The following is a 25532-nucleotide window of genomic DNA, read 5'->3' on the forward strand; positions in this document are numbered from 1 at the left end:
AGCACACCCTCATCATCCATGCGCAGCACTCAGCAATGACCGCTAGGAGCTGGTGTATATATATATATATATATATTAGCTTTTATGCCCCTCGGGTCAAATAAATTTGAAGTATGAGTTTTACACTACTTGTAGAGTTGACCCAGTGGGACTAAGGCTCATTGCTCAGAGTGGCAGCCGGCTTGATAAAGCGCCTTTCATTAGCTGCTTTCCCTTCGCTCTGTCACATCCACTGCCATACCTTCACCTCCTTAGTGGTTTATTTGTTCTCAAATCCCTATTTGATGCTTCCTAATTAAATAATTCCACCCCAAAATGAGGCAGCAAACAGGCTGATTTACTCTCCTTTTATTTAAGCAAAGGGGTAAACAAATTCCTAAGAGAAAGCAGAGTTGTGAGAAAGAGACAACAATGGTCCAGGCTGGATCACCCCAGCATTTATTGTAGCAAATATATGTCAGCTTCCTGTAAACTGAAGACTGTGGGCCAGGAAAGTTAGCTGAACAATCTCATCAAGATCCACTCAGAGGGATTGCACCATCAGATAAGGGAAAGAAGTAAGTATGTTGAATTGCACAGAAAATAAAGTAATTTAGAGTGAATTTCACTTTTAAAAATCTGAATGAGAACAAAATCTCACAATTCTTATAATGAAAAGTTACTGGAAAACTCTAAGACTTATTTAGGTATAAGTAGGAGTAGGGAAGAGAGATTTGATATAACATGGTTTTAGGCAGTAATCGGAGGGAAACAAAATCATTTCATGCTTGCCCCCAACCTAATTCAGACTATTGAATAAACGTCCTGGTTTGACATGGCACTCATTCCTTGCCAACCCCTCCCTTTCTCCTGGAACACATTTAATCATATCTCTAAGTTCACACTGGGGCTCTGAATGTCTCTCAACAGCAGGATCTGAGCAGTAACTAGCAATCAGGGTTGACATACGAGGCGCAATCCTTTCTCAATTCCCAACCTTGGAAAAATATCTTAATTCCGTAGCATCAAATTCAAGGCATCTGTCCTCTGTCTGCAACTCACTTCCCACGCTTACGTTCTACCAAACTCCCACACGCACACACTAAAATTAAGCCGTAACAATGTGTTTAGAGGTCTTCAAATAATTATTTATTCATACTCTCCCAATTTAGAATCTACTTATCTGTTTTTTGCTGGGAAAAATTCTGTACATAACCTCGGTAGAATTCAGATGCCACTCTGTCTCTGACTTCCTCAGTCAGAATTGATTGGTCTTTTTATTTCATAGAACTTCCACTAAATTTTTAAAGCCTATTTTAAAACCTTCTTGTGTATTGTAATATACTTAAGGAAACAATTATATTTTATTCATTGTTTTTCTCCATGGCACCTGGCACAAAAAATATATTTTATCAAATCAAATTAAATTAATTTAAAAAAACTAATTGAACTTAGTTATCATTTGAACCTTCCAGTTGTCTCCCCCACAGAGTAAGCTGCTTTCCCCAGTCCTGCCCAATGTTGTGGTCTCTCACTTATACAAGAAATGAACAATGGTATTTGTTGACCTAAAAATGTACCAAATATAGACATAATTAAATTAAGAAATTAGTAGAGATAGTCAAGATTTCTATATTAGGAGTTAAAGTTTACTTAACTGGGCTTGTGACTTCTGGCATTCAAAACACACACACACACACACACACACACACACACACACACACACGAGCAAGCAAAATTAACTACATAAAAAAAAATTCCAAAATATGCTCTAAAGAGCAAAGTAGAAGTTGCTCTGATTTGTTCTGTTAGGACTTATATATATTTGGGTTTAGATTTTAGAAACTTTATTTAAAGCCTTTACAAAATCATTAAGCTCCAAAAATTGCCAAAATTGAGTTTTGTTAGCAAATTTATGCTTACTCGCCCCTTTATTTCCCTCTGAGTGGTGTGTCTCCCACATGTTCTAAGCTCTAAGAAAATCAAGACATTTTCCAAAGACTTAATTTCTTCCTATATAAATTGATAGCTATAATAATTTCTACCAACCTGCCTGCTTACCCTAAAGATCTGCTGTGAGATCAAAAGAAAAAGTACCACACGCATGTGTGTGTGCACACACACACATTTTAAAAAATGTACTCTAACATAATATTGTACTCAGTAGTACTACTCTGAGGGAATACAAATTCTAATTCTTAAAAAAAAAGTTTTGATCTAACCGAAGACATGATTAATCCGCAGAATTTTCGGAGATTATTATAACTGGCCACAGGGACAAGGGCAGTGTACCACCAAATAAAACATTTCTTAATCACTCGAGTAAAAAGATCTTTGGAAAACAATTAGAAATGCTGCCAAATTGCATGCTACTAGCCTAATATTTTGTGGATCATATATTCTCTTAGAAGGCTTCGGGCAAACTTAATTAGATTAAAAAAAAAATCTTCTCTACTAAGATTAGTTGATGCTTTAATTAGGTGGACACAAAATAAAAAGCTCAGTTTTATTAGATTTATTAAATTATTGCCAGAAATATTTCACCCCTTTGACATCTTAAAAGAAAGCCTCGTGCTGAGGGTTTAGCACCTCTAAGGAGACAGGGCAAATCTTTACACTACCAGAGTTTTGAAGTACAAGCTCTTTTTACCTCTCTCTGCATATTTTTTTTTTTCTTTCAAACCATCATCTCCAACTGTGCTGAAGATGTCCTTTGCCCTTGCAAATTATTGGAACTTTTTTATTCAGTCAATTAATGGGAAAATATGCAGCCTGGACAAGGTGGAGGCAGTGAAGATGGGTGGAAGGGAAATTAGGTGAGACATATTTGGGAGATAAAAATCAATACAACTTGGAACTGGACTTAGCAGAGAGAGATGTCAAGGGCAACTTTAAGATCTCTAGGTTACATAACAGGAACAGTGATGGTGGCCATTTACTGAGTTGAAAAACAGAAAGCTTACTAGGGTTGGGAGAGGACCAGCACCAAGAGAAATAATGGGTTCATTTTAGAATATTTCTTTATACCTAGCCTAAAATATCTAAAATCCAGTTTAAAAAATCATTCAGCATATTAAAATATTTTATCTGTCCCTTTTTTTCTTCTGAAAAGTATGAGTGCCACAGGGTGATTTTAATACATGAGTATATGGATGAATTATCAAATTGTTATCCTGTGGGATAAGCTTATACAGGGCTTGTAAGAAATAAGAAGACAATTGACTGAAGACAGCCAAAGAAAAAAAAAAATTCTATCTATTTCTTAATACTGACCCAGACTGATTATAGTAAAGCTGATAGAATTGGGTAACTTTCACATTTCTTAAAGTTGGATTCATCAGAATGTAGACTTTCTTCATAAATGTAACAGCTTTTCAAAGTGTGTGGTTAAAAAGACTGTATCTTAGATTTCCTTTCTGGTCTACATACTGTAAATTCTTTTGTTCACTGTGTTCAAACAATCAAGCAGAGCCAGTCATTAGCAAATTAACGGAGCCTTCTAAAGTGTGTATTTCTAGCTCCTGCTCATGAGTTTGAATGAGGACCAATTATGTTCTCACATCTGTCACTCACATCATCAGCTGTGGAATGTCAGGACCTACTTGCCCATGGTGTATATATATGAGAGAAGAGGTTCAGGGGTGACCTGTTCATCTTCACTAACTGCTGTTGTCAATAAACATTGACATCCAGCAGTTGATTTCTTTATTCTTGGTAGGAACTCATTTGTGTTTCCATGTATTTTAACAAAGTTTTTTTCTACTTAGAGGATTTTTCACTCCTAAATTTATTTAAAGAGTTTGTTTATTTGATGGAAGTGGGTTAAGATAATTTAATCTTGATATGAAACATACACACAGAAATGTACAATAAGAAAACATAAGATGGATAAATTATAGTAAGATAAGTAACTTGTGTGTGAATTATCTTAAGACAGACATAATTAAAGTGATAGTTACCAGAATATAAAAGTAAAAAGTTTAGTCATGTAAAAATATCATAAATTAAATTGAAAAATATAAACTGGCATTTAAAAACAGATACAGATGTTTTTGTTATTACAATTAAGTATTTTTTTTTCTTTCCTATACGCTAATAATTAGGAATACTTTCAATCTTCTCTAAAATTATATAATAAAATGTTGTTTTATTTTTTAAGTTTATAAGTGATTCTGAACTCTTGATGTTTTTGTACCATTTGCACATTTTCTTCTACGAATCTCCTATTGGTGTCTGTTACTTACTGATTTTTGTAAGTTCTTCATATGTAAAAAAACAACCCTTTAACTGTCAGTGTATGTGTTAAGCTCATTTTTTTCCAGTTTGTTATTTTCCTGTGGATTTTTCTCATGGAATTTTTATCAGGTAGAAGTTTTTTTTCTTCTTAATGAGGACAAATTTACCCAACTTCCTTGTTAAGAAATAATAAGCTCTGAACTCTAGTTATCATTAAAAATATTGAGAAATATTTTAACTACAGCCATGTGAGTTTATTGATTTGAGAAGCTCTACATTCTATATTAATATTTCTATCTTATCCTTTATATGATAGTTGAAACTATTTCTTCTTTCCTGTCGGGGGAAGGTATTTACCAGTTATGGTATCTTTTATTCGGTTAAGTAATTTGTTTAAATTTCATCCATTTAGTCTCCTCTGATGGCCTCAGCCATCACCCTATCCAGGCAGTTTCCTGTTTTCCCACTGCCTAGACAATTTATTTTTTAAGCAAGGCTATTAGGCACAATTCATGTCATAGCTTAAGCACACTGAAGTCATTGTGCCCATGTCCTTGGCATGTCTTACTTACCCGGAATTGCAACCTAGCACATTTTATGTGTGATATTCTAGTCTTCTTTGCTCTGTCATTCTTATGACTTAATATATCATACTGAAAGCATGCTTTTTTTTTTGTAATTTCCTGATGATTCCTTCTAAATAGTCAAGAATCAAAATTCATGCCCACTTTGTGCTTCAAAGAAGTCTAAAATGGGTCATAGTTAGCTAAAATGATATAAGTAAAACACATAGCACAAAAAATTATAGAGTTGGTATTTATATGTACATTCATTCTGATTGATTCTTACAATGAGATTCCTGTATAGAAAATGCACAAAGTCCAGCCTTCACACAAAGGAAACTTAAGGGCCCACATACTCTTAACACAAAGCAAAAAAACATTTTCTAAAAAAGGATTTTAGATATGATATGAGCTTGAATATATGATTTATAGTTTCCTCTTTTGTAACCCTAATTTTTACTTCTCATTCATTTCTTCCTTCACCAATGCCAATTTCATTTACTTATTTTTGATACTTCATCTTTAATCCTTATTTTAAGTCAATTTTAAAGTATCTTCCAATGCTCTTTCAAAATCTCTTCTTCATAGCCTTTATTAACAAAATGAGAACATTTCATGTAACACAATTTTCTTCATTCCGATATCCATTAATCTACTTTTCCAAGTGTGCTGGAAACCATTTTTAAGGGATAAAGTCCACAACAAAAACAAATTGTTATTCCCAGAGGCCATAGGGGGCAGTTCTTTAGTGCAGAAGAGTGAGCTCTAGAGAACAAGAACTATTAGTAATAGAAACCACAAAGCACGCAGCTGCGCTCTGATTTTGTGGTGACAGGTTAGAAACATCTGGAGAGGTTTTTAACACATTCATTCTCCTGGCCTCATCCCAGACCACTTACATAAAGATGGATTCTGAGCATCTATATTTTTAAAAATACACAGATAATTTTAATTAACAGTCAGATTTAAGAACCACTGCCTAACCACTGACTACATAAGTAACTAAGCACTTTAAAGTAGATCAGTAAAATAGAAATTTTTGAGAGTTTTAGTGTTCACTATACATTTATTTTTTGATTCTAAATTATAGACAATCAATCATAGGTAATTTCTTTCAGAAGTCCTCAAGAAATTAAATGAAAAACTTAGAGGAATATGTATCAAATAATGCAACTAAATAAATTTCACCAAATATTCAAAGTTGAATATTATCTTTTTAAAGTTCAAGCTCAAAATAATTAGAATCCATCATGTTGTAATAATGCAAAATTAACATCATGCCTTTATTGATATACCTTTCAAAATTTTCTAACTCTAAATACACGTTTGTAATCAATTGTCCCGTGATTCCTTTTAAGAATAATTTTCAATGATCCTCAGCAAAATTTCATTATATTTTCTAAAGAAAAAGGAAAAGAATATTAAAAAATAAATTATTGAGTAACAATTTTTAAAAGAAAGAAACTACTTTGTAGTTTGAGTACAAATATTAAACATTTATATACATAAATTATAATATGAATATACCACCACATGACTGCTAACTTAAATGTATGTATATCTATCTTTATATTTAACTTCTTTCCAAATTTTATCAATAAAATCTTTTTTATGTATATGAGAATCCTCTCATAAATTCCTCTCAAACTGGTGAACGTTTAAATTTTGATATATTCAGAGACTGACTTCTCCCATTGTTGATAATTCCTAAAATGCCATCACATGAATTCATAAGATTCTAGAGAAAAGCAGCACTGACTTTTAGGTTTTCCAACTCCAAATGGAACATCTCTTTTTCTGAGGCCTTTAGCCACTTAATCCTTTGATATATTTGGAGAAAATATGATTGCATTCAAAGACCTTGTTATCCTAAGCAGAAGAACACAGAGAGGAAATTCCAGTTTATTGACCCTTCTCTCCAGACAAAATTAACTAGATCTGCAGGCAGCTACAACTTGAAGATTCTTTTTAACCACATCTTTATGGTATCCTGCCCCTACTTCGCTTTTTCCTTATACATCCTGGCCTCCATGGCCATGTTTTCCAGACTCCAAAGATCATTAAAATATGCTTTTATACATTCGTGAATATTTCCTATCTTAAGTATTTTGAAAGGAAATGGAAAAAGAATTGCTTGAACTTGTATGAATGGACTGTACTCAGAATTCAAACAATGACTTTCCGTAATATTTTATTCAGACCTATTTCTAGATGACATATCATATGCCCTATGGCTTTTCAGTCAACTTTTTGATATAAAGCACTCGCATTCAGGCATGAGAAAGCCTAGTCTGAACTAATTCCTAATTTCATTTTCTTACCCCATGTAAAGTGTTTCCCATCTCCCCAAAGAGCACAATACAATATTTTGCAGATTAGCAGTGTGACTCAGTCAAGTCAACACAGCTTCCTCCTAAGCCATTCTAAAGGGAGAAAATTAAAAGCCTGGAAGCATGGATAGCTACTGTTCCAGCTCTTTCTCTTTAATCTGTTATCACAGATTGCTCAAGCCTATCTTTCCAATTTAGATTTTTTTTTTTATGTTGACTCACACACCTATCTCAGTGCCCTCTATACAAAATTCTAGAAGACACTATTTAAGTCCTCCCAACAAATTTTATTATACTCTATTCTAGTCTATGGAAGCTGTGAATCCACATAGCCCGATCCTTTCACATGTAGTAGGATACGAAATTAACTGTTATACAAAAACTCTTTTCAAAGAATGATGACTCACAGATTATTTTGGTCAAGTTCTGCGTAGGTGAGTCAGGCAACTTTATGTGTACTTCTTGACTAATTATTTTCTTAGTTTTTATTTTTTAACACTTTGCATTCTCTACAAGAAATAGTAGAAACTGTCCATTTAGGATTATCTCTAAGATAAAAATGAGTACTTAAAAATAAATTCTAATTTATAATAACATCATTTATTTAGAAATATTGTGTTTTATATCATGAAAAATTTGAAAACTAACTTATTGGAAGCCAGAGAGCTTAAATCATTAAACAGCATCAATATAAATACTTTCTGTGAGCACACAATCCTACTTATAGAGAGATACACTTATAATCCAAATACAAAGAAAGCCCTCATCTGTGAACACTGCATGCTGACACAAGGGGAACAAGTCTATTTGTTATTTTCCATAAATAGCACAAAATCATTCCTGATTTTATTTTGGAGGAGTTAGGAGTTCCCGTTAGAAGTTGGTAGTGTTTCACATAATTACACAAAACCCTCACTATCTTTTCTCTCCAGTCTTCTATCTCTCTGTGACTTCTAACAGCTCTATATGCAATCCTCACTCACTCAGTGGGAACTCTTATGAAACCATTTTGGTTCCTGTTTCCTGTTTCTAGGATTGCATGGACACTTGAAAATATTAAAGCAGACACACACTATATTAGGGTTCCAGCAGCAAAACAGAGGTCATCACTTACAGAGTTAGTCCTCCCAAGAAACATATTTAAAAAGTATTGATAGCATATATTTTTATAATTTAAATCCCATTAAATTTTTATAAGAGCTTATTTTTCTAATTTAAAAACTAAGTTGTTTATTTAGAGAAGCCACCAACTCTTCGAATAGACCATTTGAAACACATCTACATAATTATGATTCCAATCTAAATCTCTCCCTTGAGACAAATTCTTCATCAAGTAAATTTTAACTCTTGCCTTAAAATTAAAAACTATAGAAGTTAAGTAGGAGAGAGACCTTAACTTGATTATACCAACCTGAGCATATGTTCTATAAATGTGAAATAAGTTTTCTTGACATACAAGTGAAATATTCTAAGGGAAATTCTAATAATATTCTATAACTGAAAGTAATAAACCATATCAGCGAAATCTTAGACTTGTTTAGGGGAAGGCAGAGGAAAAATACTGAAAAAGTATAACTGTTCTAAGATCTCATCTCACTAGGAGTGAGGGAGGACAGAGAGGAGAAGCAATGTGACATTAACATCTTGGAGAGAGAAACTGGTTTTGCATGGTATTCATTTTGGAACTCTGGTTGTATGATCTTGGCTTTTGCTTTAAATACAGCTCACGCAGGACCTTAATGAAATGCCCATCTGTTTCTGTACTAGAGACTGTACTTTTATCAGTGACTGCCAAGCATCCATAAGGGTTAATTTATTTTGGTGTTGTCTTCAACCTTGTTACTTACTGCATTAACAACAATCTTATTTCTTCTGACAATTAAGTATTGCTGTTGGCCTTTTTTCCTCAGGATCTCAATATTAGCATGATATTGAGAGAGACTCGTTCAGGGGCTGAATCTTCTACTCTATCCAAGGCCCTCAGAGGACCATCCTTATGGAACCTCTAGAGTTCGTGATTACCCTTTTCACAGATATATGTCCCAATGTCTTGGTCAAGTGACTCTCCTATAGGCATTCTCAAGCTCATGGAAAGAGGCTAGTAAACAGATTATACAAAAGTAATCCACTTTGACATTTCTAAGTGTTTAGAGTCCTTCTTTAAATTATAACACATTTTAATTTCATTTAATGTAGAACACCATTGATAATGTATACCAATTATCAAGGTCAGCAGAAATTAAAATCATTTCTAGCTACTCCAGATCATTCATTGGATACAGACTCTGATAAGTGTACACATAATGAAAAATGTAGAATAACCTACAATTGTGTTTTTCTTTCCCTGGTCCTGTGCTCATTGTATCCATTCCCATGAATATTTTTAGGGGTAGAGATAAATAAAGAAATGCTTATATTTCCCATATAAGTCTTGTTCTGAGTTTCATCATGTAATTGGTCCCCAGGATCTAAAGGAAATGAGTACTGGAGAAAATGGTGTATGAGAATTGACTTTTCCTTGCAAGATAATTACCTCAGGGAAAGTCATTACAGGGATTTGAAGAAGTCAAAGCAGGCTTGAGAGATAGGAGAGGAGGGGAGCCCAAGGGATTTAGGGACTCTGAGTCATCTCCATTCTCTCACTTAACCACATTCCAATCTTATGCCCCACTTTCCCATAATAAACGCCTTAATTTTCACACAGAGACCTCATGAATTTCTGAATTTAAACTACTGCAAATCAGCGATCCTGAGGTTTCTACCAAGGATGTAATTTTCAGCTATATTATCCCTACAATTAAATGATGGAAATGTATTCTTTTAAGGAAATCTGGCCTCGCTGCAACCAAGAATCTCAGCTTAATGTGTCCTTTAAACGCCCCAGCACTGTTTGAAGCATGTGGTCAATCCAGTGGTCCATATATTTTTTGTATTCTTCACAGCGATCTCTGCTAACAGTTGTTTAGTCAGCCCAAAACGTGGTTTCAACAAAGTGAAAATTTCCTGGAAGGCCAGTGCCGTCAAGGACTACTAGGCTCCTATACTCCAGTTTATTATCTGTCAGTTTGGGCTGCTGCTATAACAAAATACCTCAGACTGGGTATCTTATAAACAACAGAAATTCATTTGTCACAGTTCTAGAAGCTGGAAGTTCGAGACCAGAATGCCCACAGGGTCAGGTAAGAACCCTCTTCTGGGTTGCAGACTTGTATTGTATCTTCATGTGGCAGAACAGTCTAAAGATCTCTCTATGACCTCTTATTTGTGAGCACTAATCCCATTCAGAAGGTCTCTGCCCTCATGACCTAATCACTTCCCAAAGGCCCTACCACCTATACCATCACATTGGCCATTAAGATTTCGACATGTACATTATGTGGTAGGGAGAGGGGGTCCAGACTCAGACCATAGCAAGTACAAACCGTATCCTTATTGCCTCCAGAACAAACCAGTTAAAACCAATGCTCAATTCCAATTTCCTTGAGGGTTCTTTGTCTGCACCCTTTCTTGGTATCGATCATCATATTGCACAGAATTGTGAGGTGTGAGCAACAAAACACTTTCTGGCCAGTTGAAACAAGAAACAAATTCATTAAAGAGTAACGAGTACTTAGTGCATCTCTCAAAAAGATAGAAATTGACAGCGCAAAAACACATAACCAGGTAACACGTCAACCACCAAGAGATCTTTTTAATTGAAAACTACACTGTCACTGACTTTAAGCATCTATAAAATTGCAGGACCATGTGGCAAATTCACTTCTCCTGCCACCAAAGAAAACACTGAGTGCCATGGCGCTTTTAAGGTCACTCTTCCTGTATGAAACTATCACTCACGCTAACAGCTTTCAAAACTCACACTTAATGAAGGTGCTTCCAATGGGGAGACTGAGTTACCTGTATGGTTTCTAGATGCAAGGAAAGATGAGAGAGGAACTCCTTAAATATCATTAAGCCAGTTTACAGAGAAATACAGCAAGCAATGTTGTAACTGGAAAAAAAAAAAAATCAGTGAAATTACATTGATCAAAAATAAAAAGATGGGCAGAGATAGGCATCTTGTCATTATACTTTCAGTGACATTTTAATGGATTTATAATGAAATTACTAGAATTTCATTTGATATGTCAGGTTCCAATTTTATTTCAATAAAATTAAATTTAATAAGATAATGAAATTAAAGACAATATAAACATTGGAAAAGAAGAGATGCAATGTTTCAGTTTTAGTTTTTTAAATTGTGGATATCATGATCATATGTTATGTAGAAAATACAATAAACATTAGTAAAAAGTGCTACAATGAACAAAGAATGTTTTGAATTGGATGTGAATCCAAGACAAATTTGTAAAATTCGTTTGTCGAAATAAGTATGAATGGTAAGTCTCATATGGAAATGAGACTTGTTTTTAGACAAATTTGTCGAAATAAGTATGAATGGTAAAGTGCATTTTGATGAAGTCTCATATGGAAATGAGACTTGTTTTTAGACAATGAAGCAAAGGTAATCTTTGTTGTAAAGTGTCTAAGAACTCGGCTGGCTGATTGTGGTCCTATTCTCATGTTTTGTGGAAAGTAGAAATTGTGAGCGATGAAATTGTATATTTAACTGAGGAGAGTTGTAAGCAAAGGTTGAAAGAAGAAATTGTTAAATAAAAAGGAAGTAGAACTTAAAGATTCGGAAAACTCTCAGTCTATTCATATTGCAAAAAAATGGGAAAGTATTTTTGGAAGAGAATACTAAGCATGTGGCTGGACAAGCCTTTGATAAGCATGTGAACTGTGGACCTAATGAGTCTCACCTGCGGAAACACTGCCAGTTTTAACTGAAGAGAGTGGAGACCAGGCAAAACCAAGGAAGGCTGTCAGATTTATTAGGACTGGACCGTACTACCATTTGGCCGTGAATATGAGCTCTTCCTCATGACAGAGGAAGAATGACCTAGAAAGGCAACTCAGAGACGTGGGAACTGCCTCACTGGTTTCAAGGAGGAGCCATCACCTCGGTTTCAGCAGACGAGGCGGCAGCCTTGAGGGTGGGGATGCTCAGGAGTCTCGGGGGCGTGAAGCACCCAACAGAGCCAGGGTGAGGGGTGGCACAATCCCCCTCCACTCCTCACCCTCCTCTTGTACCTCCCCATCACCATATCCACCCCCCACAACCAGCCTTGTGCAGCAGAACTGAGAGTAGAAATGTTGAGAAAGGAGTACTATCTTTGTTTCTTGAGAGAAATATGAATTATCGCAGCCTTTATGGAAAGCAATTTGGCAGCATTTATCAGAATAACAAATGAACTTAGCCTTTGACCTGCAATCCCATTCATGCAAATCTAGTCCACAGAAATGAAGTTGTTTTGCACTAACGAGGTCCTTACCATTAGTGTCTGTCGCTACGGGTGTTGCTCACACCACATGAGTTGCTAAATACTTTGGTATCACTCAGAATAAAAACACCAAAGCCTCAGAATATATGTCCAAATATGTTTATTGCGGCATGATTAATAATGGCAAAAACAAAAAAAAGGTAGTCACATGAACCATCACATGTGGGGTTCAGTTAAATGAATCTGGGCACATATAAAATATAGCATACTATATTGACATTAACGAGAGTGAGTTATAGATTTGGAGGCCTGGAAATTTACCTGTGGATTTTTTGCCTGAGAGAAGCAAAATCCTGTGACATATGGATATTATGATAACAGTTTTTAAAGAGAACACACAAAATAACATATTAAATGTATGTATAGATGTAGTTATGTGTGTATGTGAATATATACATGCGTGAGACAGTGGGAGGCAGACAGACACATCGAGAGAGGGAGAGAGAATATTATATGACCACAGGGAAACAATTCAGATGAGTGTATAGAGTGAATGACAGCATAAATTATGAAGGTAGCAAGCTGAAGGAAAAAAAATACCGAAAGACTGAACTAAAGAAGTTGATATGATAATAAGCACAAGGATGCACTATGTAAAATTATAAATATGTATTTGTGTGGGTAATTTTTAAAGAGTCAGCCATCTTTCAGAGAGAGACTAATTTCGTGGTACTAAGTGGTAAATAAATGATGATAAACTGAAGATAGCACATGAAAACTATTTTTAGCAAAATGTGACAAAAGCCAGAGATAAAGAGTGGTGATTTGAGAGCATTTTAGGTTCAAAAAAAGTCATTTATGCTATAGGGGTGATTTGAGCTCATTTTTACGTACAAAGAAATAAAATGGTTTGGCAGATAGAATAGGGATAATTGTACAAAAAAATTGTGTGTGTAAATATTGAGGGAATAATTTTTATGCATATACAGAGGAGGGAGTGGCTTTCAGAACACTTCAGGAAGTAGAAAGAGATTCTTTTCTGCTAGATAAAAGTGAAAAGAAGAGAAGAAGGGTGAAGACAAGGGTGTATTTTGGGTGAACATAAAACAGGACAGTAGAGATGGCTGCTATCCTACTGCAGGATTTTCTGCTGTTCCCTTTTTATTGTCCTGAGACAGTTATTGATGAGATAGACACATTGATCAGATATTGATGAGCAACTATGATTCTTTAACTTTGATTTCAGCCTTTGACTGCCTACTTGACTTACTCTGTGTGGGATCAATGAGAGAGTGATATGTTAGAATAAGTTCTCCTCACCATCTAACTAGCATTACCATGCCAGTGATTAACACAAAGACTTCCAATCTTTCAAACTTATTGTAATATCTGACTATTTATTTTAAATATAGACTTATTATACAGTTAAAAAAAAACTATCAATATGTATTATATAATGAAATTTTATCAGCAAATTGAAGTCTAAATGTATGTTTAATATTAAAGCAGTAAAATGTTATGATAATTAATTATGACTTCAACCACTGATAATTCTATGTACCAAACATTTTAGTAATAAACTTAAAACGTATTGAAAATAGGCTGATAATTTGTACAAATATTAGGAACAAACACGTTAGCTCAGTAACTTTGGGAAGGACACGTGATTCTTTTTGATGCTAGAATATTAACTGGATAATATTTTCTTTTTCTATGTGGGAATGGCTGTGTAAGTACTACTACCATTAAAGAAAATATCTTTTCTTTAAATCAAATGATGTGACAGAGAAAGGACATCTTACTGCTTCGGTGATATTCCCATGAGCAGTATTCTGTCTGGGCTAAGCGAACCAAAAACATAATATGTTTCACAACTGACCTCCAGTGAAAAGTTAGCATCTATTTAGCATTGTAAACATTCAATATAGGAAAGAGAGCAGTCTAGTCTCTAATAAGTCTGAGAAATGATTGTTTCTCTATTATATCAAATTTTCAAAGAAGTAATTGACTGTTACAATATCAACAACAATGTTAATAAATGTATATTTTGTATAACATCAGATTTATTCTTCAGTCTTTGAGTTCATTGTATGATGATGATATTTGTCTTTTGCTTGGGTTTCATATGAATATGAATTCTAACATGCATTCATTCAGCATTCAGCCAAAATTTGCATATACTTTAATCTTTGACAATTAAATGATCTGGCAGTGGGTAGAAATGGTTATTAACTTTTTCTTTCTGGAAACTCCTGCCATTTCTTGGAAGAAGGATTAAGATAAAGGGGTTAAGGGAGAGGAGTGAAAAGTAACTTGAATGTGGATAGAATCTTGTGAAGAGGAAAATATTTAGAAGAGCTATTCCATGGAAGACAGAATATGTCAACAAATATTGATAATAGGATGTTTATCAACTAAATACAAACACACACCTAACCACGCCTAGCTGGGATTTTTATAGATGCATTGGTTAGGAGCATGTAGTCAACAAATAATCAAAATACATTATTTCATTTATTCATAAAGATATGTACTTATTTGTTTTTGTAAGTTGACGTAAATGTGTAGAAAAGAAAGGTATATAATGTCACTGTAGTTTCTTAATCAGATAATCCTGGAAGATGAAAAGTAATGCAGAGGACAATAGATGGTAAAGCAGGAGGAATATAAGAGAGAATTAATAAGAAAAGAGAGAAGTTAAATACTGCTTGCACACAGAACCCCCGCCCCCTACCCTGCCTAAAAACATAGATCTCTATTTATGACAAAGTGTCTGGAAAGCGGGTATGGTGCAGTTGCTATAAAGATTTTCACTAGGGGAATTGTGTGACTATGTTTCCTTCTATGTTTGTTTTTTATTCCAACATGGATAAAAGATAATTGTAATAATCATGATTTGTTTAAATAAGGACATAACTCTGTACCTTAAATTTTATATTTATTTTTTGGATAACTTTTACTTTAATTTAATTATATATTCCTATGTGACCTAGTGTGTTATTTAGAATTAAGAATTAATATGTCCTTATTGTCTTCTTAGCAAAGAACAGGTCCTAACTCAACACCTGGTTTGCATTTCACATTCTTGAGATTTTTCAACTCCTTTCAAAATTTGAAATGTTGTATGCTTTCATTATTCTAGTAAGATATTTGGTAATCCCATACATGTTGTGAGCTTGTGGTAAAAAGCAGGCGATAGTTTGTTTGGACAACAGATTCTCTAAATTATTTTTTAAGTAGCAAAAAAGCAAGAAGATGTCAAACAATTGCTCTGAATATAAATAAATAAAAAATAAAAAATAAAAATAAATAAATAAATAAATAAATAGATTGCAATAAAATACTTTACTGTATTTCATATTTCACAACAACACATTTTTAGCTTACTTTGTCTTTTGACCTTTGGTGAAAGTTAGGGCATATGGTTTTAATCATTCATTTATTTTTCAACAAACCTATGTGCTACTTTTTATAGACTCAAGGGCAAATGCAATATGGCCTCTCACTTTCAAGAATGACATTGACTGAGACAATAATAATAATAGTAGTAGAAGTAATAATAATAATCATAGTAACTATGATATTAATTTGTAGAAAATACCATGATAACCTTATAAGATACCTGAGACTCCAGGAAGGATTATGAAAGAAGATGTCAGTTCTAGCAAATATCAATAATTATCTCTATGTAAAAAAGAAAGAAATGTGTTTCACCCAGATGAATCAGCATGGGCAAAAGCATCAATGGAAAAATTATGTGACACATTCCAATACATGTAGATAATTCGGATGGTCAGAATAAGGTTGGTATTGAGAATGGAATAAATAAGATGAGGAATAGATAGAAGTGGGGCCATGAAGACTCTTGTACATTCAAGTAAGGAAGTCAGAACTTCAGATACTCCATAGTCTGAATCCTTCTTCAAACTTCTGATGAACATATTTTTTAAAACAATCATCCAATAAATGAATAAAATATTTTAATTATGAATATCAGATAAAACTGATTCATATGGCCATACTATGTTTTCACCAGGTAAAGTATATTAAACTGTAAACGCTATTTTGTTCCTAATTTGGTTGAAATCCCCAACCAAATAGTTTGTCTGAATCCCGGGTGAACTAAACAGTAATTCATCTGGACCAGAAGAACTTCAGACTAACCCCTCTCTATTCTTTTGAAGGAAAACTCTCTATTTTTATGTAATGAACTATTAGTTTGCTTTGATCTCAAAACACTTATTTTGAAAAACATATATATAGTTTTGTATTTCTTAATCAAGTAGTCACAGATAGTTTTCTCTCAAGATTGCTAGTGAAGTTCCATTGTAGTGTGTTTAACAGACTTAAGGATAGGAACAAGGTAAATATTTCATTAAAAGCACAGGTGCCAACACGAAGAAATTATATAAAATATCTCAATTTACTAGTCATTAAAGTTTTTAATATATTTATTGTAGAACAAACATTAGCATGTGTTGCATTGACATTTTGCTTTAATTTTCTCAAATCATCTTTGTTTTGTTAGGAACTAAGATGCTGCCCAGTAGTCTTTATGGACTAATAGGCATTATAACTTAGAGCACAGCTTTTCAGTATAAAAATAATGTTGCCATCTACTCTAATTAAAGTATCTAGTGTTGAGTAAGGAGATAGAAATTGCCTTATTAAAAGGAAATTTCTCATTCTAAAATTTCCTTCTTCCTCCCATTAGTAGAAAGATTCAGGTATGATTAGGTTTTTATGTTTATAATAAAATTAGTTATAATGTAGAAAAATAAAATTATACATTAAAAATAATTGGAAACAAAGAGAACATGCAGTTCTCATGCAAAAAGTTTAGATCAATTGTTTAGAACCTAATTTAATTATCTTATAAAATGAGTGAAGTGGGATAGCAAGTTTTAATCTAACGCTGAGCAAGGCCTTTAGAGTTGCTATTACACAATTGTTTTGACTTTTATTTCCCAGTGATGGAAAGTACCTCTGACCTTAATATAATCCCTTGTTACTGAATCATTTTGTCTCTTTGTGTACAATTCTAATTCATTCTTTTTCCATTACATTCATCGTTTTCTCAGCTACTATGATGATATTTTTGAACACATGGGAGTCTAGATAAAAGAAGTAAATATATATCATATATTAGCTGATATTATAAAAGAAAATCTCTGAGCCTTTCTTCAGCTATATTCATGTTTGTGAGTCAGCAACAGCATGCAGTCTCGTTGGAGCATTACAAAGAGTTCTAAATTGGTTGCCTGGGAAATGGCTGGCCATTGCAAATGCATCGAAAGAGAATTTTTACCATCTCAAAAAAAAGGGGCAATCTTTGGAAAATTTACAGTTGACCTCATTGAAATGTTAAGGACACAGTAGCAAAATATTCTTAGTCTTAACATCTTGCTTCTTATTATTTTTGGTTAGTGGCACACTGTCTCTTATGTTTCATGCAGTGATGCTCAGTCTGATTTTCGATCCATTCAGACACTTCCATCCACATACCTATTGCTGCGCCCTGCCTTTTTCCCCCTAAAGCTTGTTTTCTACATGTGTACTTTTCTTCAACTCACTAGGCTTAATTAGGCACAGATTGGCTCTTGCCTGCTGTCTTGGCTGCCTTCTTGCTTGGAATCTTGCTATGTTCCCTCTCCACTTACTCTTAATCTTACCTTCAAATACTCTTCAGTAACTCTTTTGTTTTGATAAGCTTATCTCGATCCCGTTTCCTTTCTTGCCTTAATATGGGATAACATTAGACTATATCTATAGTCAGATAAAAACCAGACTCAGCCTTAATATCATTTGCTCAACTGCTTTGGACTACCTATTGACAGGGAGAAGATAATAGATCTTGAAGTTCAAGGCAATTGAGTGAAATAATGTGAAAATAATTCCTATTACTTTGAGCCTGATTCATCAAACAGTTGAAGAGGGCATTAGAGGAATTAAATTTAATGAGCATCCTCTTGTTTCCATACAAAGACAACTGAAAAGTCCCCAGCTGTTATGTATTACAAGTAAAATCTTCAAAGCTAAATTTCTGGCTGCTTAGCAGGAGGCTGAATATTTAATAGTGAGGTTAAAGATAAGTTTAAGAATTTTTGTGATGGTTGACATCTGTGAAGTCCTATGGGTCACTATATTCTTTAAATTGAACATCCATAAAACAGTTGGTAAAGTTTCATTCCCTTGAGGGTAACTCAGAAGTGACTGTAAGAAAGTCTCATACATCATTTATAGTGGGTCTGAGGCCGCAGGAGGTTCTATTGGTCCTCGTTCTTGTCCCAGCTCTGAGATACAGGTGAATAAGTAACCCCGCTGACACCCTGACCTGACCCAACGCTCTCAGCAGCTCCCTTGTCACCTGGCGTATACATGGCTGGAAAAAATTAGGGTAAACACTGGCTATAGTGACCTGGCAGGATTGCTGCAGGGTAAATGCACGATATGAATAAATTGAAAAGGTTCAGAGGACAAACAAAAGTGATGAAGTACTTTAAAAACAGACTTATGTAGAAAGACTAAAGGGATTTAAATTATTTAGCCTTGAGGAATGAAGGCTAAGGATAAATAGAATGACAGTCTTCAAATAGTGAAACAACTGTCCTTTGTTCCATTGCAATTGAGAGTGTATCATTTTAACATCAGGGGTAAATTAGAAAATTTGGAAAAAAATCTCTTTCCTCAGAAAGAAGCTCCTGACCATTGTAAACACTTTAAATGGGATCTCTTGTAGTATCTGGCTAATTGAATACAAAGATCATCTCCACAGGTCTATCCCAGTAACATACTCCAAAAGTTGAAACAGATTAAGTCTGATTCTCTGAAGCTCATGTGTACGGTCACACTGGGAAGCAGAGTCCTAAAACACTAGCTTTTCATTTGTGGGTACAAAGTGCCAGGCAAATCGATTTCCAAAATTTAAAGTTAATTATGCAGTTAGAAAAATGGACCAAGCCTGGAAGCAGTAACTCAATGACTATTTTTAATTGATTATTAAAGGTACATTTAAATATTTTCAAAATACAAAACAAATTAGAAAAGGTCACCCTGATTACTATTTTTGGTTACAAAAAAACATATTTGGGATCTAACTTATTTAAATGTGTGTAATGCTAATGAAGCAAACATCTGAAATGCAGGTGAGACCTACAATCTGCTCTCATTTGGGGGAACATATGCTTTTGGGTAGACCAGTGTTATCAAGGCTAATGGCGCCTTGTGATTGCTCTTTGTTCCAGCTTTGCTCTTCACTCCTAACTTGTAGGACAGCTTAAATGGTTGACTTGTTTAAAGTGCTTAATTACTCATGTGGTGGCTATTACCAATACAAACTGTCTACAGAATATGCAGACAGCCATTGTGTCCCAGCTGATGTTACAATACTAAATGGGACCTGATTACTGTACATTGCTTTTCAATGCTGTTAATTTGCATGTTTGAATAAGTCTGTTGGGACTCCATTTTACAGCTATTACTCCTTGTATGCTGCTTGGGATTGCTTTGGGAAACAGTATGTGATTGGCTTTTTCTATTCATCACAATAGAGGATTTGGAGCTGCTGACACCATGGCCATTATGCATTGTACCTATGGGTTTTGTGGCCCATTACATATTGGGTTACTGCACTTGCTTTTCCTTTTTCTTTCTTTTTTCCCCTTATTCTCAGTGTCGGCATGTTATTGAACATCCCTCTTAAATGTGGAAGCCACTATTTGCATGTGATTGTTAATTGAGAAGTATAGAAGAGTTTTAAGGAAAAAAATTATTAAGATACTCATTGGGTAGGTTTATAGATTTCCAGAATTAATTTAATAAATGTTATTGGAAATGAATAACTCTTTTCTTAAAAAACTAGGTAAGGAAATGTTTTCGGTTGTTTCAACCCAATGAACATTCAGTCCTTCAAATATTCAGTCCTACAAGGAGCTGACAAGTTAGTCCCTGCAAAAAATACTTTAAACTTTGCACTTCCGTTACATTTGCTAGTCAATTAAACAAAAATAATAATAAAAAAGTTTGTCAATATACAAACCTATTTCAAATGTAAAAATCAGTCAGTGTATTTAATGTCACATGATGTGCATTAAATGTCCAGGTAAAATCAGCAGCCAGCATTTTCTGTGTTAGAGAATTTGCCTGGCACTCACACATATGTGAGAGATTTAATAATGCTTATGAACAAATAGCACAGTACCTTGCACATATTGTTTTCAATCAACTATAATAAAAAACTTTTTTAAACCTTCTAATTTTCTTCTTAATTGGACTTGCCTTGATTTTTCTGTCAGAAAAATAATGGCAAGATGATTTCAACTTCTGTGACACTCATAGGACTGTGATGCAAAGGAAGATTTTCGAGGCTGTGTCTGGGCTCTTTGGGTTAGAGTTAGATTGATGCGTTGATTGCCAAAAGAGGCAGTTCAATATTCCTAACACATTATTTTATGTCTCTGTCCTTGAACTTGTAAAAAGATTGTTTTTGATTTTTTTTAAACTTTGCTATTAAGTCACTAATCACTCAAGTTAGAGAAAACAATTATGGATATAGGGAGTTTGTTGGAGAGTAGTTGCCTGAGAAAATATTAACATTTATGAATAAAACATCTAGAAATAATTTAATAAATAATAGGGAGTTTGAGAGGATGGGTTGACTTGAGTTGAAAAACCTTTCTAAGACCATTCAAATTAACCCTCTCTGCTGATCTTGTGGGCTCTGTAAGAATTAGAAAACCTTACCTAAAGGACTGCTCTGTACTTTCAGTTATATGTATTTGGCCAGGTATCAATAACAAAAATCAATAGCAAACTGTACTATGCAATAGCAAAATGAATGAAGTCATTCAGGATCAGCTGATTAAGAAAGCAATTATTTGCTCTGAAAATATTTATATCAGGAGAAAAGAAATAATCATACAAGATAGAACACTTGTCTAATAAGATAAAGTTTTAGGATATCAATCACTCACACACACATATACACTAACAAAAATCTTACACTGTGGCTGATTACATTCTCAAACAATAACCTATAACCTTTACCTATATATAGTTATTTGTTCAAATTGAGGTTTCTAGGTCCCACTTCTCGAAGTAATTGATTCATTTGGCCTTGGGTAGTGAATAAGAATCTATATATTTTCAAAACTGTTGAGATAATTTTGATGATAAACTAAGTTTGCATACCCCAAGTTTGGAGGACTAGTTTCAGTATAGCTACATAGAAGGGTTGCAGTATTCAGTAGTCCCTGCATTTCATAGATAAACCAAATGGAGTTAGGAAGCGAAATGGAAAAGTAATAACAAGCAGCAGAAATGCAGTTGCTACTGTCCTACCAAGGCAGGATGTGTGCTGTTTAAGAATACTTCAGATATTGGGAAGGAATCAGGGCAGGGAAAACCAGCCCGGCTGCACAGCAGGCACCCAAGGAAGAGACCGGAGGCCATGGCACAAGGGAGAGGGTATGAAGCAACACTCATCACTGCGAGTGGATGCAGATGGCGTCTCTGATGATTGCACTGACCTCTCACTTTAACTCACTAGGTTGATCAAATAGATTCAAACATTCTGTAAACATCAGCACCAGTTCTATTTAACACTCTATATGTATAGCAGAGTAGAGGCTCTACATTACCATCTGGTCATGTATTTGAGGAAATGCCTTTTAAAAAATAAACATAAAGCCTTTTCTTGAGAATATCTTCCTAATTTTTCAAAATATTACTTTTAAAAATTAATCAGAGGCTAGCTTTTTTATATTAAAAAATAACTTATTTAAAACTAAGAATATATAGATATTCAAACACTATATTTTTCACTCTTATTAAAAAACAAAAATATGTAAAAATTAATGATAACATATAGTTATGCAAAAATATTATGTAGTGATATGTAATGAAAATAATATTCAATAATATTCAAAGAATGTTATTTTTTCAAAATGTAATTTTTATTAATATATTTTAAAGCAGGGTTGGGCCTGGTTAGTACTTGGATGGGAGACCACCTAGGAACACCCGGTGCTGTAGGCGTAAAAAATAAAAAATAAGGGATTGTAAGCTGACAAGTTCCTTGCAATCTGTGAGGTTAACCAAGGGTTGCATTGCCTAAAAAATATATATATATATATACACATATATATGTATTTTAATAAAAATTAAATAATTATAACATGTAACAGAATATTACAAAATATAATATTTTAAAATAATAATTTTTTTAGAGCAGTTTTAGATTTAAAGAAAAATTGAACAGTAAGGACAGGGAGTTCTCATGTGCTTCCTCTCCCACTATATACAATTTCCCCCATTATTAATGTATTTCATTAGTGTGGTTTATTTGTTGCAATGGATAAACTAATATTGATTCATTATTTACTGAAGTCCATAGTTCAAATGAGCATTCACTCTTGTATACATTCTATAGGTTTTGACAAATACTGCATTTTTACCATTAACATTGCAGTGTATTTCATCACTGGAGGAAATCTGAAAAGAAAAAGAAGTAAAATCAAGGAATGCTCTCAGGGATGAAATTTTTTGAACTATTGGAGAAATATTTACTCACTGTATGTGCTGAAAAGCCAAACGATCCATCATAATGCTCAAATTCTTGTAGATGATCCTTAAAATATAAAAATGTCACTTTTTTCCTGATTTCTCATGGTATTTTATTGAAGCACCTGTCTTGAGACCTATACTTTATTGACCAGTTAAACAAAGTGAGACAAGAAAGTTAGTTTTTTCAAATAAAAGTACATTCTTTTAAAAAAGTTATGGCAGGAAAAAGATCAATGTTCAGATAATCTTAGAAATCACTGTGCAGCCTAACATCTATATAAATAACATTTATTTCCAAACATACTAAAATCATTGATATATTTTCATCAATATTTATTATGACAGTACATTAAAATATAATATTTAATTCTCTGGTCTTTGGCATACATTAAAACGAATTAACCAAGAAAAGTTAACACTTTCTTCCTCACAAGCAAATAAATTTCTGAGAACAACAAACTACATCAAGATTTATTCTAAATACTTGTATTATTTCCACATTATGCTATTTGGATGAGGTCATTTTACACATTCTAGATATAAAATATCCATATGATTACTTATCTGGTGCACTTTGCTGAAAATTTCTTTGAGCTGATATTACAGTCCTATTAACCTAGCATTTCATGAGTCTTTTAGTGTTCGTTTTCTATTCAAGCACCTTGAACTAATCAGTTATCCCGAATCTCAAAACAAAAGTAACAATTTTATAAAAATACTTTCCTGAACCCCCCACTGCATTTGTTTTTAAATTTTAGCACTCTTCCCAGTTGCCTTTTACTTTAGTACCATGAGTCCAGTCATATGAGTCAGAGTAAAATCTGAACAGAGTTTCAGATGTGAGGTGATACCTGCCTTTTCAAAGAAAGTGGATATTGCACATAAAGTTCACTTTGCTTGCTATGTGTGGGCTTTCAGAATCTTGCCATGAGAATTTTAGATCTGCATGCAGGCAAGTGACATTAGGAAGCAAATTGAAAACATTGCATTGGGTGGAGATGAGGGGACACAGCTACTATCTGAGACTTTGCCCTGATCTCCTAAACTTTGTGCAGGTCACATTTTCTTACAGGCTTATAAGTGATGATCATTATAGTTGTAATATCCTACATGAACTACTACTTGAGTCTTCTGCTTTGGCAAGCACCTCTTACATTCTTTATTGTCTTTGTACTTCTTATAATTTATTTTATTTAAGAAAAGAAAAAGAAAAAATGCTACAGATCTATTTTAAAAGCCTTTTCAATGCAGCATAATCACTTTTCAGTTGAATTTCAATGGTTTCTATTTTGCTGCTGCACAAAATTAACTTTTTCTAAATTGGAAAGACAAATATTTTGGGTAATTCTGAACTATTTATAGAAATATTAACACACACTCACAAAAATGCAATCATAGATGTTACCAAGACTGTTGATTTTATGTGTAGTTGTCAGCTGTGTGATGGAATTACCATTGATTAGATACAATTTCAACAGATTACACCATATTCTTCTCTATAGACAAGTTTTCTCATAAACAAGGCAATATAAAAATGTTTAAGATGAATTATTCACTATTTAGTATCTCTTTGTACTTACTGAGAAGCAAAGTGAATTATATAGTAGGTGGCATTTGTTAACACTTGTCAAAGAGAAGCACTAAGACTATGACAAATAGGTATGTTCAGTAATCTTGGTTTAAATGTTGAAACCAGTCCTTTTGTCTCTAAAGTATATGTTAAAACAAAACAAAACAAAATAAAACAAAAAAAACATAGAAACTTTCTGAACACAATTTATTCTGAAATAGATCGACAACAATACATGTGTATTTATAACAATGATGGAATAATATAAGGGTTAAGCTGCTATTTTTCAATAAAATGATATGAAATCAAAGGAATAGCTGAGTATTAACATGCAGTTTTGAGATAACATGTTTACATTGGTGGGAAAATTGCACTGTCTCTCACGTTCTCTCTTTTTTTAATTGCATTTTCTGACAAATCTCTTTCAGCAGTCACTCCAGAAAAAACAGAAGTCTACAGCAAAGCAATTAGAAAGTATGTACGCTATAGTTCACATTAGTGCAGTTCTTTCCTGTAAGTAGTACAAAAGAAAAGTAACATAGAACCACTAAGGATGGACTTGGGTGGGCTGGCGGGTGACTCTGAGTGACCTAGCATTTGACCTCTCTGCAAAAAGAAAGGTTATCACATAGAGCCTCAGAATTACTGGATGCTACTAGTAATTCAGAGCAATAAAGTTGAAATGAATGCATAGAGCGGCGGCGGGGTGGGGGGGGCAATGGCGGTAAATCAGATATGTTGATAATGCAAATAAATTGATAACAATACAAGTAAAAGGGTTGGTTACCTTAAATATATGTTGGAATGTTTCTTAGATTATAAAAATAGTCCTATTCTTAGGCATTCTTATCCAAACTCTCTTGATACCATCTTTACCCTTTCCCTAATTAGAATTTCTTAATTTTGGTAACATTCATTTCATCTTTTTTATTTTCAATTTTATTCAGATGAGCTTTCTTGCATTCCT

Source organism: Pteropus alecto, unplaced genomic scaffold, assembly GCF_000325575.1.
Source record: "Pteropus alecto unplaced genomic scaffold, ASM32557v1 scaffold35, whole genome shotgun sequence".
NCBI lineage: Eukaryota > Metazoa > Chordata > Mammalia > Chiroptera > Pteropodidae > Pteropus > Pteropus alecto.